The sequence below is a fragment of the Macadamia integrifolia genome, chromosome 5 (assembly GCF_013358625.1).
Source record: "Macadamia integrifolia cultivar HAES 741 chromosome 5, SCU_Mint_v3, whole genome shotgun sequence".
In the NCBI taxonomy this organism is placed as follows: domain Eukaryota; kingdom Viridiplantae; phylum Streptophyta; class Magnoliopsida; order Proteales; family Proteaceae; genus Macadamia; species Macadamia integrifolia.
This window is the reverse complement of record NC_056561.1, coordinates 12,742,846-12,750,212: the sequence shown is the minus strand read 5'-3', so window position 1 is coordinate 12,750,212 and position 7,367 is coordinate 12,742,846. Positions and strand designations below refer to the sequence as shown.

Below are 7,367 nucleotides of genomic sequence, written 5' to 3'. Positions count from 1 at the left end.
AAAAAAAAAAAGAAGATTAAATTGAGGAAATGTTAAGCAGCCTTAGGACTTCTTTTGATTTCGTTTGATTAGGAACCAAGAGTTAGTCCTTTGGGAATCCTTTAAAGGTTTCCGTTTTAATTTGGTTTTAAAGCTATATATTCCTAAGTGTGTTCCCTAAAAGGAGAGACAGTTTGCATCGGCATGGGAACAACTTTTGAGCTTACTTGTTACCACACTTCCGGTTAAGGCTACCTACTTCAGTGGATCTTAATACCCAAATTTTAAAATAACTGCCTAGGGCAGTTGGTGAGATTGTGATGCTTTCACCCCACACTCACTAAGAGGTTTTGAGTTTGAGTCTCCTAGCTATTACTTTTTTCCTCCCCACTTCTATAGGTAACTTTATCAAAAATAAAATAAAAAAGAAGCTATTCCTGACTATGTCAGACTGATCATTGCTAAGCAATCAACTTAATGACTCAATCCTGCTCATGAACCACTTCATGATTTGGTTTAGGCTTGTTATTTCTCAACCTCATCATAAGTGCACTTTTCCCTTTTCCTTGGCTAATATGTTAATAGGGTTTAATTTTTCTAGGGCTCCAACTCAAAACTCAAATTGAATGTTGGCATCGGTTTCCCATCTAAAACACTATAGCACCATGTTAAATGACTGATTTCCTATAATAAGCCCTTCAACACATTAAACTGCACACGATCATAGGAGGGAACTCTCCCCTTATATAAGCTAGTGCATTGGTTTCAAATGGATGCTCTTTCTCACTTTGCAAAGCTACAAAGTCGACTCTCTGAACTCCCTGTCTTGCGCTCGGCAGACCTCCTCTTTGGCGGGATTCATGGCGACCTGCAGCGCGACCACCAGAAGGGGCATGTTCTCCACGGCTTACAACTCTCAAGCTCCTGTGCGGCCCATCCAAGAACAAACCCGCAGCTTGGGAAGACGGGCCTTCAACATTCAAGTGGTCAACGTTTTCTGGGTCAGATGGGTACTGGGTGTGCCCATGATCCACATCCACACCACCTCCAGCCGATTTGATTCCATATTAAATTTTATAATATTTGTTTCCCAATTCAAAATTTGAATTGGCAGCAATAGATGAAGAAACCCAATCGGCCTCCTCGCCCAAAGGAGGTCTCCGAGATTGAGGCATGATATTCTCTATAGGGCTCTCCACATTAGCAGCTTCCTTATCAAAATCGGTTTCCTTTTCTGAAATATTCTGATTGTGATTCTCACATTCCCCCTATTGGCAGCTCCACCCTCTTGCGTGGCTGCTCCACCGCCTAGAGAGGAGGTTCCTCCACCGTGATTAGCGGCTCTTCCACCACTAGCACGCCTCTGCTTAGATCGTCGCGAGATAGACTCAGTCGCAGCCACCACTGAGCCCCTAGGGCCATTGTCAATGTACACTGCTCTAGGGATACCACCATCTTTCTCAGTTCTGGCGATTTTGGAATCTGTTATCTTCTTCTCCCTAGAATCTCCAATAGCATGCCCCACTTTCTTACAGAACCTGCACTTCGCCAGTGCATCCTCATAGATCAATTGCTGAGTGAACCAGAACAAATTTTCAGTTCCGGGCTGCTTACGCTCAACCTATATCTCCTCTGGTGTTTGAGCACCCACCTCAATCTCGACTAGAACATGAGCAAAGTTTCCATACATAACATTTTTAGTGCACTGGTCCAAGGCAACTGGTCGCCCCGCCACCTTCGCCATTGTCAACAACACCTTTTCATGCCAGTGTTCTAAAGGTAGATCAGGAAACCGAACCCAGACTAAGGCCTTGTTAAAGATCTTGTCATAAATACTAAAGTCAGGGTACCATCTGTGGAATCAGACATACTGACCTCCAATCTTCGCCAGGCTTCTTCCTCACATTGATGCCATATCTGCCTCTGTTTCAAACTGAAAGATCATGAATCGTTTCCTCATAGGCATCATCTTCACCTTACCCTTCAAATTCCAAGACTCTTGAGCCTCTCTACAAACATTGTCCAAAGATATAAGACGGAAATTAAGTCTACCGATTAGGGCAAATCGATATTTGTTTAATCGATCCTCATACGCATTCTGCTATATGATCACCTTTGTGCAATTCCTAACGTGAACTGGATTTGGAAGGTCTTCCACCTCCGGTAAGGCACTCCCTACTACGTTCGTATAAGATTTCTTTGGAGCAGCAGAAGGCTCATCACCAACAACAGGGGCATCAACATCGGTACCAACAATAGAGGCGAAGGTTTTCTTCAAAACTCCAGTGGTTGCACCTGAAGAAACACCAATCGAAGTCTCAGTTGGCTCCATGGCAGGGAGCCGCTTCCAAAGATCAGTCAACCGGAGTTGTCTTCCCCTATCTGGCGGAAGACCCCCTCCAGGGTCTTGTCTAGGCACCAAAATCCTATCCTCCAAACCAGCCTCCATCATCCTCCCCACAAAAACCTGCATGGAAAGAAGAAAAGTGAGATTAGGGGAAAGAACATAGAGAAGGAAAGAATAAAGAGAAGGAGATATTGGATTCTTACCTTTGCTGCTCAGGTCATGGGTAGGGAGATAAAAGATGGTGTTGCAGGTCTTCAGCGTTAAGTAAATGGGGTTTCAAGAACTACGGTAGAATTTCCACATCATATAGATGAAGAGATTGTGACTGACACAACATCAAGACCAATATTCAGTTAGTTCGTTGGGGGGTCGAAGCCCTGCTGATAGCCATGCCAAAGGTGAGACTTTCCTTTCTCCATAGTTGTTTCTTGGAGATATTTATCACACTATCATACTATCATACTATCATATTATTATATAAAAGCATGTACTTATGCTTCATGACTAATCTTTTTTGAACTATTTTACACTTCTTGTTTATTTAAATACCTTAACTTCTTCATTATCACTTTTTTCATTTTTTTTAAAATTTCCTTTTTTTTTTCGGTACCCTTTATTTATTTTTAAATAATTTCTTTATTTTTTTATATATAAAAAAAATTAATCTCCTTATTTGTCTCAATATTAATTGAGTGGCTCAATATCAAATTAGTCTCCTTATTTGTCTCTCTTCCTTTACCATTTTACCTCTCTCTCTCTCTCTCTCTCTCTCTCTCTCTCTCTCTCTCTCTCTCTCTCTCTCTCTCTCTCCTTCTTATGAAATATCTTCTCTCACTCTTTCTAAATTATTTTATTTTATACCTTTAAAAAATTTATTTCCTTATTTCTCTCTACTCTCAATATCAATAATAATAATAATAATAACAAAAAGAGTTGGAGTGTGAACTCTCACGCTCTCCTCTCGAATTCTTAGGCCCCATATATAGAAAGTATATCTTTCTATTTTCTTGCTCCTTAATTACTTTTTTCATTTTAAATCTAAAAAAAATCTTATAACTAAATATTAGTTTCCTCATCGATCTCTCTAGGTCTCCTTTTTCTTTTAAACTCCTTCCTCCTCTCTCTTTCTGTCTCCTACTATCTTGGTACAATCTATCTCATTCTATATTTAAATTTAAAAAGAAAATATTCACCTTTTTTATTTCCTTATCTCTCTCGACTCTCAATATCAATAATAATAAAAAAGAGAGAGAGAGAGAGAGATAGAGTGTGAACTCTCACGCTCTCCTTTCAAACTCTTAGGATCCATATATAGAAAATATATCTTTCTATTTTCTTGTTCCTTAATTACTTTCTTAATTTCATTTTAAAACAANAACACTTTTGCATAAAGAATTTGTTAAAAAAAGCTATTGATAACATGTATTATGCATAAACACTAAATTGAGGGTATCGTACTAAGAATTCAAGGTTTGTAGTTGTCCCATAAATGTAAAATCCTTGTTCTCAACCTTGATTTTCACTTTAGTTAGAGAAAAATATGGCTGACAGCAACTTTGGAACAAAAACCCTTCAAAAAATCGTGTGTTTTCTGAAAAATTACCCATCTTGGCCATTATATGACCGATACGTATCGATACTCATCGATACGTACCGATATATATATCGATATTCACCGATACGTACCGATATATATCGATACTCACCGATATGTGCCAATATATACCGATACGTACCGATCGATACATACCGATACTCACCGATACGTACCAATACATACCGAAAATTATATTTTACCTCAATTTTATAATTTTCATAGTCGTATCGAGGCATATCGTATCGTATCGATGTGTATTGGTGGTATATTGATGCATACCGGTATGTATTGTAGGATATATATCGATACGAAAGGATTTTAAAAATTTCATGTATCGTATCGATGTGTATCGTATCGATCGGCTAAATTTAAGATACGTATCGGAGGGTATCGTATCGGTATCGGAGATACTTAAAACCATGACCTTACCCTTCAAATTCCAAGACTCTTGAGCCTCTCTACAAACATTGTCCAAAGATATAAGACGGAAATTAAGTCTACCGATTAGGGCAAATCGATATTTGTTTAATCGATCCTCATACGCATTCTGCTATATGATCACCTTTGTGCAATTCCTAACGTGAACTGGATCTGGAAGGTCTTCCACCTCCGGTAAGGCACTCCCTACTACGTTCGTATAATATTTCTTTGGAGCAGCAGAAGGCTCATCACCAACAACAGGGGCATCAACATCGGTACCAACAATAGAGGCGAAGGTTTTCTTCAAAACTCCAGTGGTTGCACCTGAAGAAACACCAATCGAAGTCTCAGTTGGCTCCATGGCAGGGAGCCACTTCCAAAGATCAGTCAACCGGAGTTGTCTTCCCCTATCTGGCGGAAGACCCCCTCCAGGGTCTTGTCTAGGCACCAAAATCCTATCCTCCAAACCAGCCTCCATCATCCTCCCCACAAAAACCTGCATGGAAAGAAGAAAAGTGAGATTAGGGGAAAGAACATAGAGAAGGAAAGAATAAAGAGAAGAAGGAGATATTGGATTCTTACCTTTGCTGCTCAGGTCATGGGTAGGGAGATAAAAGATGGTGTTGCAGGTCTTCAGCGTTAAGTAAATGGGGTTTCAAGAACTACGGTAGAATTTCCACATCATATAGATGAAGAGATTGTGACTGACACAACATCAAGACCAATATTCAGTTAGTTCGTTGGGGGGTCGAAGCCCTGCTGATAGCCATGCCAAAGGTGAGACTTTCCTTTCTCCATAGTTGTTTCTTGGAGATATTTATCACACTATCATACTATCATACTATCATATTATTATATAAAAGTATGTACTTATGTTTCATGACTAATCTTTTTTGAACTATTTTACACTTCTTGTTTATTTAAATACCTTAACTTCTTCATTATCACTTTTTTCATTTTTTTTAAAATTTCCTTTTTTTTTTCGGTACCCTTTATTTATTTTTAAATAATTTCTTTATTTTTTTATATATAAAAAAAATTAATCTCCTTATTTGTCTCAATATTAATTGAGTGGCTCAATATCAAATTAGTCTCCTTATTTGTCTCTTTTCCTTTACCATTTTACTTTTCATCCTCTCTCTCTCTCTCTCTCTCTCGCCTTCTTATGAAATATCTTTTCTCACTCTTTCTAAAATATTTTATTTTATACCTTTAAAAAATTAATTCCCTTATTCCTCTCAACTCTCAATATCAAAAAAAGAAAAAAAAATAATTATTTTAGAGTGTGAACTCTCACGCTCTCCTCTCAAACTCTTAGGCCCCATATATAGAAAGTATATCTTTCTATTTTCTAGCTCCTTAATTACATTCTTTATTTCATTTTAAATCTAACAAAAAAAAAATCTTATAACTAAATATTAGTTTCCTCATCGATCTCTCTTGGTCGTCTTTTTTTTTTTTTTTAAACTCCTTCCTCCTCTGTCTTTCTCTCTCCTACTATCTTTGTACTTTTTTTCGCTAAAAGGTCATGTATATTAACAAGAAATGGAAAAATTTTATAATGAACCCGAAATACCGGGAAAAAATATTAAAAAAAATTAAAACTACCAAAGAAGTCCTAGAAACTCTTCCCCACCTTTGGCATTGCCATCAGCAGGGAGGAGGACTAGGCATCAAGAAGATAGAGACACCCTAGTAGAATCTATAACACGACCTGCCCATCGCATCATCCCGAAAATACTATAATATCTCCGAAGGCCAGATTGAAGTTGTGGAAGATTCCTCCTTCTTGGCAGCCGTATTTACTAGAAAATCTACTATGGGATTAGCTTCTCGATAGCAATGAGTAATTTTCAGCAAATACTCTTTAGGAAGGAGAGAAGAGAGGCCCACCTTTGCCACACAAACCACGGCACCAGACCCCGTTGCACCATCATAACTACTGATACCGAATCACATTCGATCCATAGAGACTTACAATTCATCTCCCTCACTCTTTTTATACCTTCAATCAATGCATAAAATTCAGATTGGAAGCTAGATGCATTTCCTAAGAAGGAGCTGCAGTACAAGACCATCTGCGCAGTACTGTCCCTTATAATTCCACCGGCCCCTGCTCTTCCTTGGTTGCCCAGAGATGAACCATCACAATTTAATTTCCACCATCCTTCAACTGGTGGCAGCCAAAATATCTCCCGCACTCCCTTAACCCCGCTCCACACCGAAGTAGCCTACTGGACCACCATTAAACAAAATCGAAATTCTAGATGAACTCAAAATCTAATGAATCCAGCTCAACCATACCTTTGAGAAACCAAACCTCTTCAACACCGCAAAGAGGAAGTCCCATGATAGCGAGTCGTAGGCCTTTTGCACATCCACCTTTATCTCCATACCACCGCCCCTAACAGAGGTGTGTAATAAGTTTGCCAGCTCCGATGCCAAGCCAATGTTTGTTGAAATTATCTTGCCCCTTTGGAATGCCCCTTGTTCTTCTAACACCAAGTGAGGGAGGAGATGGGAAAGTCGCTCGGCCATTATTTTTGACAGCACCTTACAAAAGAAGTTTGCCATACAGATGGGGCGAAACTTATCCATGGTTGTTGTCCCTTCCACCTTCGGGATTAAAGTCACCCAACTATTGTTCACCCCATTGGGCAGCTTACCACCTCTAAAAAAGGCACACACAACCTCACAAAAATCGACGCCGACAATTTCCCTACACTTCTTAAAGAAGGCTCCAGGGAAACCGTCAGGGCCTGGCGAGCTCTTTGGATCCAGACTCCAAACCACCCTCTTTATTTCTTCCATCTAAGGGATAACTTCTAAAGCCAATGAGTCTTCTCTATTCACCTCATGGGGGATGGCCTGAAGCAGTTCTGAATAAGTTTCACATTGATCGGCCTTATGGAAGTCCTGAAAATAATTCGAGATATATTCTGCCAATTGACCCTGCTCTAAAACCACCGATCCATCTTGTTTCTTTAGTGATCGAATACAGTTTTTGGCACGTCACACCTTCAC

General features: G+C 39.3%; 1 non-coding gene across 1 annotated transcript; it reads left to right on the top strand.

Annotated features, from left to right (window-relative positions):
* Positions 1-149: 149 nt before the first annotated feature.
* On the top strand, positions 150-267 carry LOC122080485. The gene has a single exon (XR_006140778.1). It is a non-coding gene; the product is annotated as a U6atac minor spliceosomal RNA (small nuclear RNA).
* Positions 268-7,367: the final 7,100 nt, after the last annotated feature.